This window comes from Bufo gargarizans, chromosome 5 (assembly GCF_014858855.1).
Source record: "Bufo gargarizans isolate SCDJY-AF-19 chromosome 5, ASM1485885v1, whole genome shotgun sequence".
NCBI lineage: Eukaryota > Metazoa > Chordata > Amphibia > Anura > Bufonidae > Bufo > Bufo gargarizans.
Genome location: NC_058084.1, coordinates 41,268,751 through 41,282,107, shown reverse-complemented (window position 1 = coordinate 41,282,107; position 13,357 = coordinate 41,268,751).

Below are 13,357 nucleotides of genomic sequence, written 5' to 3'. Positions count from 1 at the left end.
ATGAGCCCTTACTGCAAGGCACAGTGTTGTTAATCACTATAAAGGCTCTCTGCAGCCAGGATATAGGTGTTTTTTACATAATTTGCCGCAAATAAATTCGGATCAAGCCAAATTCTGCAAACCGAAAAGTTCGCTCATTTCTACTTGGTACCAAATAATAAAACCTAATGTTTATTTCATCAAGTTAAATTAGATAAATATACAATATTGTAATGAGAAAAGTTTTAATTCCTGTTTTTTTCTATTTGGAGTGACAGTGATTGAAAACTGTCTAGCCATTTTCTGCAAATAGTAGCTGTAATCCCTATGTATTTGTTGTTTTTAAACTGTTGCTGTTGGCAGCCACTGATTCCTACTGGCACTTAAATTTGGGCAAAAATAATCTTTTTTTAATTAGTCTTTATTAAAAATTACTTTCTTTTTTGTCCTACAAGGTGAAGTTTTAGTATTGCTAGAGTCTGTGACTTTCTGTTTTATACTGAGTCCAGTCAATTTGCTGTTCTGAAGGCTGGATATATAGCCCTTATCTCTGAATTCCTGACTGATCATAAACACTCATTTAAGACATACTTATCAATTTGATAACAGTTTAGCTGTAAAGAGTATTTTTGTGCTGTTGGGAATTCAGACATAAGAGCTACACATGAGCCATCAAAAAAAAAACATGATGGAACTCAGTGTAAAACAGAAAGTCACAGACTGCAGATAGACTGAAACTTAACCTTGCAGGACAAAAGAAAAGGCTGAAAAATATTAATAATTAGTGTGCTTAGGGTCTTAGTGTGGTGTTTTTTGCGAATTTTGAGGTATTTTGATGCTTGCAAGTGTAGTTCCCCAGAGCGCGCACTACCATTCCAACACCATACTACTGTCAGTAATAGCTAACAATAATGTCATCTGTGTATTTATTCAAGGTCCTCCTACACTGTGAATTCATAATCTTGCTATGAAACTGTTATGTTTATGTATGGTGCCTGGTTTACCAGCAGGTGGCAGTGTATCTAGCAGACAGAGAGATCTTTAGACAGAAGTAGGCTAGTCCTGTTTCCTACCAAGGGAGGGGTTGCAGTAAGAGATAGTCATTTCTAGTTTAGTGGAGTCTAAAGTTGAGAGTGAAACTGAGTTTATAAGTTACTGTTTCCGTTTCTGATCGGCAAAAAACAGATCAAATACAGAAACCATACGCATGTGTTTTGTGCAATAACAGAACGGAAGAGGACTGAAATCAGAGAAAAAACATTCAGATGCGGAACAAGGGATCCATAAAAAACGGACCGCAAAACAACAACTATCGTGTGCATGAGCGCTTATGGCGCTTTTTGGGAGCTGAAATGAACAAAAACATCAATATTGTTTAATTTTTTTAAAATAATATTTAATCATATATTTTCTCTGATGTCCATTGTACAATATAAATAATGTCATTTTTATTGTGTGTGCTGTTATGGATGCATCAATACCCTTTATGAACATTATAAAAATAAAAGCCTTTGTAAGTGAAAAGGCTGATATCCTTTTTACTTTATTTTTTATTTTTTGACACATTCGCCTTAGGGCTCTTTCACACCTGCGTTATGGTCTTCCGGCATAGAGTTCCGTCGTCGGGGCTCTATGCCGGAAGAATCCTGATCAGGATTATCCTAATGCATTCTGAATGGAGTGAAACTTGTTCAGGATGCATCAGGATGTCTTCATTTCTGGAACGGAACGTTTTTGGGCCGGAGAAAATAGCGCAGCATGCTGCGCTTTTTGCTCCGGCCAAAAAAACTGAAGACTTGCCGCAAGGCTGGATCCGGAATGAATGCCCATTGAAAGGCATTGATCCGGATCCGGCCTTAAGCTAAACGTCGTTTCGGCGCATTGCCGGATCCGACGTTTTGCTTTTTTAGAGTGGCTACCATGGCTGCCGGGACGCTAAAGTCCCGGCAGCCATGGTAAAGTGTAGCGGGGAGCGGGGGAGCAGCATATTTACCATCCGTGCGGCTCCCGGGGCGCTCCAGAGTGACGTCAGGGCGCCCCAGGCGCATGGATGACGTGATCGCATGGCACGTCATCCATGCGCCTGGGGCGCTCTGACGTCACTCTGGAGCGCCCCGGGAGCCGCACAGATGGTAAGTATACCGCTCCCCCGCTCCCCGCTCCTACTATGGCAACCAGGACTTTAATAGCGTCCTGGGTTCCATAGTAACACTGAAAGCATTTTGAAGACGGATCCGTCTTCAAATGCTTTCAGTACACTTGGGTTTTTCCGGATCCGGCGTGTAATTCCGGCAAGTGGAGTACACGCCGGATCCGGACAACGCAAGTGTGAAAGAGGCCTTAATTAATCATGACTTCACTCCAAAACTGCTGTTTCAAAAAGTTGCAAAATGGTGCCTTTGACACTTTTTGGATTCCTTTGCTCAAAAAAAAGTAACTTTTTGCATTTTCAAATCACTCACTCTAGTTTTGAAATATCGGTTGGAAAGTGGGCATGATTAGCTGTGTTAGGCTACATGCACACGACCGTATGTGTTTTGTGGTCCAAAAATTGCGGATACACAAAAAAACCTGATGACGTCCGTATGGCATCTGTTTTTTTGCAGAGAAATGAGGAAAAAATCAGACCATTCTCGGTGGCGCTGGTGCAGGAAGGACTCGCTGCTCAGAAGGTACCAATCAAGGTAATCTTTTTATTAAAGTAGGTCTACGCGTTTCGGGGGTAGGAACTCCCCCTTCCTCAGGACAATAAAAGTTATGACATTAAAAATACACAGTGTATCCAGTCCATTTTATACTCTTAGTTTGGGCGCAATGTGTGCAAATCACATGGGTGGAGAGGGGACTGGAGGCGTGAGTGTTTTCCCTGTTGCTAGGGAACCGGCACTCCCCCAGTACTAGGTGGCCAATTATGTTGCCTTTCAGGTTGGACTCATGTCTCATGACGTATTGTAGGCGTGTTTTAGTATGATACTTGTACCAATTGTATTCGGTGTCTGTAGGACCTTTTCTGGGGGCGGCATCTGGATGACACCACCGGGAACGCCCCTCTATGATGTCAGTGGGCCGGTCTTTCTTTCCCATTGCCTGGAGGAGTGGTGCTGGGCTGGCAGATTTTTTTCTGGCCTATCGCTGGTTCGGGTGGGCCGGTCATTAGGTGATGTCATCGCTCCTAAGGCTGATCCTTATTGGATGGTGTTGCGGCAGGTCCCGCCCATTGGTGACCTCAGTGGGCTGGTCTTATGGCGAGGAATCTGGATACTATCGGGGGAGGAGTCTGCATGCGGTCATGTGGTTTTTTTTAATCTTTTTTTTTTTGTCATCCCTATAGTCAGCTGACTGCTGTTGTACTCCTGCATCTACTGTCATCGTGGGTGAGCGAAGTGGTTTTTCTCCGTCATCGGAGATAGGGAAAAGGTTGATTCTGCGGTTTATTCATTATTTGTTTATTGTGGGGTTGTTTGTATTTGAGAAGGCCGCATGCCGTAGTGTAATGTTGAGACTCAAAAGGCAGATTTTTGAGTAGGACGAAAAAAAGGGGAATGGGGGGGGGGGGAATTGCGGGAGGGTATATGTGTATGAGGGACCAGTTTCCTTTTAGTGTGTTGTTTTGGATGATAGAATGAATTAAAAAACAGGAATCATTAAAATTAGACCCATAAGCACATATATATGTGTGCTCTATCAGTCCAGGTGTTGCATGCATATATGATTTAGTAGGTTGGTGACTAAATACATACTTAAACCGATTAATAAATAAAATAAAATACAAATAAAATACATAAGTGGATGAACTGAATTAAATCACTAGATGATTAGCTAAGCGGATGTACGTGTATCTCCACGTATACTTATACATATATATCCGCCTACGTGTATGTGGGAGAGCACGCATGTGTATCTGTACTCAGTGACTTTTTTAAATTAATAAAAATTCATACGGGTCAGTTACGTTTTTTATGTATATTAATATACATGGAATCCATGTGAAATATATACATAAAAATATATATAGATATATACAAATATATATAAAGGGGATGGGAGCCCCCTGTAATGGAGTTTTCTCCCTGTATATTCATGTGTGACCATCTATATCTATATGGTGTAGTAATATTACTGTTGTTGGTCTGGTTCTATTATTATCCTGTGAGTGCTTGATACTTTTTCTTTAGTAGACGTAAGAGAAAATGGGGGATTACAGGATGGTCTCGGTTATTTCATTAAGCCCGTATGGGGTCAGTGTGTCTAATTGGTATATCCAGTAGATTTCTCTTCTCTGGAGGCTGCTGAACCTGTTGTAAGGGTTATCTGGGATGAAGTCTATGGGTGTGATTTTTAGTGTGTGTTGGTGTTTTTCTGGTGTTGTGGCGCAATGTCGTGAGATGCTGTGTTTTGGGCAGAGTTTTTGTATGTTGTGTCTGTGTTGGTTGAGTCCTGCAATGTAATTCCTATGTTGTCCGCCCCACATACTGAAGTCCACATTTGCATTCTATGAGATAAATTACATAGCTGCTCTTACAATTTAGGTGATGTTTTATTGGGAACATGGCCCCATTTTTTGTTGAGAGAAAATTCTTGATGTTGTGTGTGATTGTATTACAACATAGGCACCGTTTTGTCCCACATTTGTAACTCCCTGCTGGCTCTTTTTTAGGTTCTTTTGGGATTTTTATATTCTTTTTGCTGGGGGCTAGAGTATTTTTTATTGTCGGTGCTCTTCTGTAGATTACAGCGGTTTTTGTTGGAAGGTATTTTTCAAGGTAGGGGTCGCTTTTTAAGATGTGCCAATGCTTGGATAGCATGTCTTGGACGGCTCTATTTGAGGTATTGTATTGCGTGATTAGGTTTAGATATTTGGGGTATTTTTCAGTTTTCATGTTTTCTTCTTCTTTTTTGTTTTTTTGCAAGCACTCCCTCTGTGTTGTTTTCTTGCTCTTTTGGTAGGCATTTGTTATGATGTCTTTTGGGTAACCTTTATCTATGAATCTTTTCTGAATGATTTTTGCCTGTTGAATAAAATCAGTATCCTCTGTGCAGTTTTGTCTTATCTGCTTGTATTGGCTGTAGGGGATGTTGTGAAGCCATTTTTTTATGATGAAAACTTTTGTAGTGGATGTAACTGTTGGTGTCTACTTGTTTAAAATATGTTTTGGTTGTGAGGATATTGTTTTTGGTAGTGATGGAGATGTCTAAAAAGTCTAATGTATTTTTATTGTAGTTGGGAGTGGAGGTTATTCCCCAGGTTGTCTTGTTTAAATTGTCGCAGAAGCTTAGTGCGGTTTGTTCGTTCCCTTCCCAAATGATAAAGATATCGTCGATGTATCTTTTGTAATATACAATGTGTTTGCATGTCTCTGTGTTTTGATAGATATGTGTGTCCTTAAATTGGCCCATAAAAATATTTGCAAAAGACGGTGCTACCTTCGTACCCATCGCGGTCCCCCGGCATTGGTGATATGTGGTGTTGTTGTAGATGAAAAAAATTGTTCTCCAGGACAAAGCGTAGGCTCTCTAGTAGAAATTGAATTTGCGGTGGTTTTAAGGTGCTATCTTTTTTCAGGGTAGTTTCTACGCATTTGATGCCTAGTTCGTGTTGGATGTTTGAGTATAGTGCCGTTACGTCCATGGTCAGTAGGGCGTATGTGTCTTTCCACTTTATTTTTTCGATTTCTTGAATGAGCTGTCTACAGTCGTGTAGGTAACTAGCTAGATTACGGACATACGGTTGGAGGAACAGATCGAGATAGTGTGATAGATTACTTGTGACTGAATTTGTATTCGACACTATGGGTCTTCCTGGTGGTTTTTCTGGGTTTTTATGTATTTTTGGTAGATGATAGAAATATGGGTTGGAAGGAGCTTTTGGGATAAGAAAGTTTTTTTCTTTTTTGTTTATATACTGTTGGTCATGAGCATGTTTTACCAGATTTTTTAGCCTTTTGCTTATGTCAGGGAATGGGTTATCTTGTGTCACACGGTAATATTTGGTGTTGCCTAGGATATTTTGGGATTCTGCTTCATAGTCTTCTATATTTTGGATCACTATACCTCCCCCTTTGTCAGCTGGTCTTATTATTATATTCTCATTATTTTTTAGGGTTTTCATAGCGCGTACCTCACCGTGGGTTAGGTTTCCGCTGGTGGGGGGGTCTTTTTTGTTGTTAATTTTTTTTCAAATCTGCTGTTATTAAATCGAAAAAAGTCGGTATGAAATGTCCTTCTCTGTGTACCGGGAAGAAACTTGATTTTGGTGTTTATATATTTCTATTTCTTCTACTTCTGCTGATCTCATATTTTCTGTTTTTTTACTACAGTTTTCTTGTTCGAAAAATCTTTCTTGGTGTTTATATATTTCTATTTCTTCTACTTCTGCTGATCTCATATTTTCTGTTTTTTTACTACGGTTTTCTTGTTCGAAAAATCTTTTTATGGTCAGGTTTTTTCTAAATTTCTGTATGTCTAGATATAGTTGGAAGGGGTCTATGTTATGAAGTGGGCAGAAGGACAGCCCTTTTTGTAGCAGATCAGTTTTTTTGGGTGGATCAGTTTTTTTGTGGATCCATTGTAATAATGTCTATACTTGTCCGCAAACTAAAAAAAATAGGACGTGCACAATTTACCCTACCGAAGATAATCGCCCAAAAACTGAAAAACTATGGCTCTTAGACTATGGAAACACTAAAACATTATTTTTATTTGTTTCAAAAATGAAATCATTGTGTAAAGCTTACATAAATAAATAAAAAAGTATACATTTTAGGTATCGCCGCGTCCGTGACAACCTGGTCTATAAAAATACCACATGATCTAACCTGTCAGATGAATGTTGTAAATAACAAAAAATTAAAACGGTGCCAAAACAGCTATTTCTTGTTACCTTGCCTCACAAAAAGTTTAATTTAGAGCAACCAAAAATCATATGTACCCTAAAATAGTACCAACAAAACTGCCAACCTATCCCGTAGTTTCTAAAATGGGGTAACTATTTTGTCTGGCTGTTAACCCTTGCTTTGTATTTGGACAAAAATTATTAAAATGGAAAATCTGCCAAAAAAGTTAAATTTTTAAATCGTATCTCTATTTTCCATTAATTCTTGTAAAACACCTAAAGGGTTAACAAAGTTTGTAAAATCCGTTTTGAATACCTTGAGGGGTGTAGTTTCTAAAATGGGGTAACTATTTTGGAGTTTCTACTTTAGGGGTGCATTAGGGGGGATTTAAATGGGACATGGTGTCAAAAAACCAGTCCAGCAAAATCTGTCTTCCAAAAACCGTATGGCATTCCTTTCCTTCTGCGTCCTGCCGTGTGCCCGTACAGCACTTTACGACCACATATGGGGTGTTTCTGTAAACTACATATACAGAGCCATAAATTTTGAGTTTTGTTTGGCTGTTAACTCTTGCTTTGTAACTGGACAAAAATTATTAAAATGGAAAGTCTGCCAAAAAAGTGAAATTTTTAAATTGCATCTCTGTTTTTCATTAATTTTTGTGGAACACCTAAAGGGTTAACAAAGTTTGTAAAAATCAGTTTTGAATACCTCGAGGGGTGTAGTTTTTAAAATGGGGTCACTATTTTGGAGTTTCTACTCTAGGTGTGCATCAGGGGGGGCTTCAAATGGGACATGGTGTAAAAAAAACAGTCCAGCAAAAACCGTATGGCATCCCTTTCCTTCTGCATCCTGCCATGTGCCGGTACAGCAGTTTACGACCACATATGGGGTGTTTCTGTAAACTATAGAATCAAAGCCATAAATATAGAGTAATGTTTGGCTGTTAACCCTTGCTTTGTAACTGGACAAAAATTATTAAAATGGAGAATCTGCCAAAAAAGTGAAATTTTGAAATTATATCTCTATTTTGCATTAATTTTGGAACACCTAAAGGGTTAGCAACGTTTTTAAAATCAGTTTTGAATACCTTGAGGGGTGTAATTTCTAGAATAGGGTCATTTTGGGATGGTTTCTATTATGTAAGCTTAACAAAGTGACTTCAGACCTGAACTGGTCCTTGAAAAGTGGGTTTTATGAAAATTTCTGAAAAATGTCAAGATTTGCTTCTAAACTTCTAAGCCTTGTAACATCCCCAAAAAATAAAATGTCATTCCCAAATTGGGGACATATGGGGATTTAAAGGGATTCTGTCATCTGAAACTAGGCCTATAACCTAAACATATGGCGAGGTCCGTACTAATACACAGAATCCTAAATTGACCTTATTAAATGCGCCTGTGGCTCTATAATTATATAAAACAGGTTTATATAACCTGTCACTCATGTCACAATTGTGTCCAAGGGGACGTCTCACGATGCAATGTGCTCGGCTGCAGCCATCTCCTTTTGGTGCCCAGCGCCGCCTTCTGAATCGAAATCAACGCCCTCCTTTTCATTAGATCCGCCTACCTCAGTTAATCACCGCCTCTCTAACGTCCGCTCTCCTTAGCCAGTACCCGCGCGTGCGCACTAGGTATCACCTGATGCGCCCGTGCGGACTCCTGGCAGCGGCCTCGTTATGCGAAGTGCGCATGCGCCGGCAGGCGCACTTTGGCACTTTGCTAGAACCTGCCTTGGCCGCCCGATTACAGCCTACAGTCATCCAACCTCCTACAGCCGGGTGATACCTAGTCATCCAACTTCCAAAATAGTTACCCCATTTTAGAAACTACACCCCTCAAGGTATTCTAAACTGATTTTACAAACTTTGTTAACCCTTTAGGTGTTTTACAAGAATTAATGGAAAATAGAGATACAATTTCAAAATTTAACTTTTTTGGCAGATTTTCCATTTTAACATTTTTTGTCCAGTTTCAAAGCAAGGGTTAACAGCCAGACAAAACTCAATATTTATAGCTCTGACTGTGGTTTACATAAACACCCTATATGTGGTCGTAGACAACTATATTTTTACATATACCCATGCTGGGTGAGAGAAATATCTCTCTAAAAGTCAACTTTTCACATTTCTTTTATACAAAGTTGTCATTATAGAGAGATATTTCTCTCACCCAGCATGGGTATATGTAAAAAAACACCCCAAAACACATTGCCCAACTTCTCCTGAGTACGGCGATAAGACATGTGTGACACTTTTTTGCAGCCTAGGTGCGCAAAGGGGCCCAAATTCCAATTAGTATCTTTTAGGAGGGCATTTGGATTCCAGACTTCTTCTCACTCTTTAGGGCCCCTAAAATGCCAGGGCAGTATAAATACCTCACATGTGACACCATTTTGGAAAGAAGACACCTCAAGGTATTCCGTGAGGGGCATGGCGAGTTCATAGAAGTTATTTTTTTTGGGCACAAGTTAACGGAAATGGATTTATTTATTTTTTCTCACAAAGTCTCCCTTTCCGATAACTTGTGACAAAAAATACAATTTTACATGAACTCGCCATGCCCCTCAAAAAATACCTTGGGGTGTCTTCTTTCCAAAATGGGGTCACATGTGGGGTATTTATACTGCCCTGGCATTTTAGGGGCCCTAAAGCGTGAGAAGAAGTCTGGAATATAAATGTCTAAAAAATGTTACGCATTTGGATTCCGTGAGGGGTATGGTGAGTTCATGTGAGATTTTATTTTTTTGTCACAAGTTAGTGGAATATGAGACTTTGTAAGAAAAAAATTATAATTCTGCTAACGTGTGCCAAACAAATGTCTGAATGAAGCCTTACAGGGGGGTGATCAATGACAGGGGGGTGATCAGGGAGTCTATATGGGGTGACCACCACCCTGTCATTGATCACCCCCCTTTCATTGATCACCCCCCTGTAAGGCTCTATTCAGAGGTCCGTATGTGTTTTGCGGATCCACGGACCATGGATCGGATCCGCAAAACACATACGGACGTCTGAATGGAGCCTTACAGGGGGGTGATCAATGACAGGGGGGTGATCACCCCATATAGACTCCCTGATCACCCTCCTGTCATTGATCACCCCCCTGTCATTGATCACCCCCCTGTAAGGCTCCATTCAGACGTTCGTATGTGTTTTGCGGATCCGATCCATGGATCCGTGGATCTGCAAAACACATACGGACCTCTGAATGGAGCCTTACAGGGGGGTGATCAATGACAGGGGGGTGATCAGGGAGTCTATATGGGGTGATCACCCCCCTGTAAGGCTCCATTCAGATGTCCGTATGTGTTTTGCGGATCCACAGATCCATGGATCGGATCCGCAAAATACATACGGACGTCTGAATGGAGCCTTACAGGTGGGTGATCAATGACAGGGGGGGTGATCAGGGAGTCTATATGGGGTGATCACCCCCCCTTTAAGGCTCCATTCAGACGTCCGTATGTGTTTTGCGGATCCGATCCATGGATCCGTGGATCCGCAAAACACATACGGACCTCTGAATGGATCCATCCTTACAGGGGGGGGGGTGATCAATGACTGGGGGGTGATCAGGGAGTCTACAGTATATGGGCTATATGTCATTGAACACCCCCCTGTAAGGCTCCATTCAGACGTCCGTATGTGATATGCGGATCCGCGGATCCATGGATCGGATCCGTTAAACACATACGGACGTCTGAATGGAGCCTTACAGGGGGTGATCAATGACAGGGGGGTGATCAATGACAGAGGGGTGATCAGGGAGTCTATATGGGGTGATCAGGGGTTAATAAGGGGTTAATAAGTGACAGGGGAGGGGAGTAGTGCAGTTGTGTTTGGTGCTACTTATTACAGAGCTGCCTGTCTCCTCTGGTGGTCGATCCAAGCAAAAAGGACCACCAGAGGACCAGGTAGCAGGTATATTAGACGCTGTTATCAAAACAGCGTCTAATATACCTTTTAGGAGTTAAAAAAATCGCATCTACAGCCTGCCAGCGAACGATCGCCGCTGGCAGGCTGTAGATCAGCTAGTTTACCTTCCGTTCTTGTGAACGCGCGCGCCTGTGTGCTCGCGTTCACAGGAAATCTCGCGTCTCGCGACATGATGCCCCGGCGCGTCCAGGAGGAATAACAATAACAGGGCCGCCGCAAAGACGCAATCCTGCGTGTGGCAGTCCTGTAGTGGGTAAAGTAATAACTATTTTTGTAGGTATTACTAAGTATTGTAGAAGTTGAGAAATTGAAACTTGGAAATTTGCTCATTTTAAAAAAAAATTGGCAAATTTGGTATTTTTTTTTTTATAAAAAAAATAAAAATTGACTCCATTTTACCAGTGTCATGAATGGCCTGGATAAGTCAAAGCGTTTTAAAGTTATCACCACATAAAGTGACACTGGTCAGATTTGCAAAAAATTGCCTGGTCCTTAAGGTGAAAATGAGCCCGGTCCCTAAGGAGTTAAAATAGTGAAAAAAGAAAGTAAAAAAAAAGTTTCAAAAAATATAAAATAAAAAATAAATAAAAATACTTAACCAATAAAAAAACAAATACACATGATGGGAATATTAATCGCAAATATCGGCACTTCAAGAATCCACGAATATTTAGAATATAGTGATATATATTCGTAATTTCGAATATTCTAGATTTTCTTTTCAACAGTAACCTCCCTTCTTCCTTGTGGGCCAATGAGAAGGCTGTAATGTCTTTGTCTGAGATTAGCAACATCCCTAGCAACCAATAGGAAAGTTGCCTACCCCTTACTATATAAGAACCTGCCCAGCAGCCATTTTCTACAGTTTTTTGCAGTTCTGAGAGAGAGAGCAGTGACATTGCTGTGCTCTGTGCTTTCATCTGGATTCTATATCTTATTCAATTACATTAGATAGTTAGTTAGCTCATATATATATAATACAGATAGTGGGAGATAGTCAGTGTAGGTTAGATAGTGATATAGTATAGCTGGTTCCAGTGCAGGGTGTTAGGTAGTGTGATAGGGATTACTGTTTCTCTGCTGTCCATACATACATGCTACAGACATAGTGATGTCACAACAATACTTAGTGCACCAATCAGTAATATGTAGTCAGACCTGCTAAAAATGTGAAGTTTCACGTATTGCGCCAAAATATTTGCATCATTAGTGCCGATTTGCGCAATCGCAAATATATTGGAGCACTCTATCTGCATATAAAGCCATTTTTAATGTTCTACTGTGCCAAACATTTTCTCCAGTCTCAGGAAACTAGCAGCTTGGAAAATGTAGCAAAAGTGACCCACGCCTGTATTTTGCACGTATAACGCGAATATTACACTGCTGATTTTTCGCGTTCAAGAAAATTATCTCGAATTCGCAAATATATGACAAATATTCGCCAAATATAGCCCCTGCCGCTCATCACTAGTGTGTAACAGCTGGCACCTGCAAGTGATGGCGTGGGCAAAAACTCCTGAGCTTGTACCCTAAATAAAAAGTAATAAAGTAATAGTATCAGAACATTAACCACCTTCCTGCTGCAATGTACTATTATGGCACAGACCAGGAAGGGGTTAAAGGAAACTTGTCATTTTAAGGAAAAGCTGTGCAGTCTATAGGCAGCAAGTTATAGAACAAGAAAATCTGATTTTATATATATATATTTATGTTAAATTTTATTTTTTTAATTGTCAGATTTAAGAGCCCAGTGGGTGGTCCTACTCACTGACGGCCTTTCCTGTGTCAGTGTCTATTCAGAGATAGCTGATTACCACCACCAACTGGAGATATCAACAGTTTTGATCACTAGGGGCCCAAGCTCTGATCACTACAACAAGGAGAGAAACCCTCACATTGTGCACCTTCTCTCCTCATTACAGGATGAGTGATTTTCTCTCTCCTCATTCTAGCAATCAGTAGGAGTTCAAAGCTCAGATCCGCACTAATCAAAACTTCTGATATATTGCTATGACATATAAAACGTTTTCCCAAAGTACAAAGATACTTTAATCTTTGAAAGAGAATGATTTAAATGTATATATTACAATTTATACTGAATCTTTCTATGGCAGAATAAGTTGTACTTTCTAATGGCACCATTTAATTTTGCATATGATGTAGTGGGAATCTGGAATCAAATTTCAAATGGGGTGGAATTGTAAAAAAAAAAAAACACAGTTGTGCCAAAGTTTTATGGGTTTAATTTTTACTGTGCTTCCTATGTGTTAAAACTGAATTATTACCTTCATTCTCTGGGTCAGAATGATTATAGTAATGTCACATTTGCATAGTTTTTCTTGTGTATTAATACTGAAAAAAATCTGATTTTAGAAGAAATTCGGAGCTCCATAACGTTTTATAGTTATATCTATCTGTGAAGGCTTATTTTTTGTGCTGCACTCTGTACTTTGTATTGATACCATATTACAGTGTGTATGACTGTTTGATAACTTTTTATTTATTTATGTATTTTGGAAGTGAAGCAGCAAAAAATGGCAAATCAGCCATGTTGGGACTTTTTTTCCATTATGAGGTTCTCCATACAAGATAAATACTGTTACAT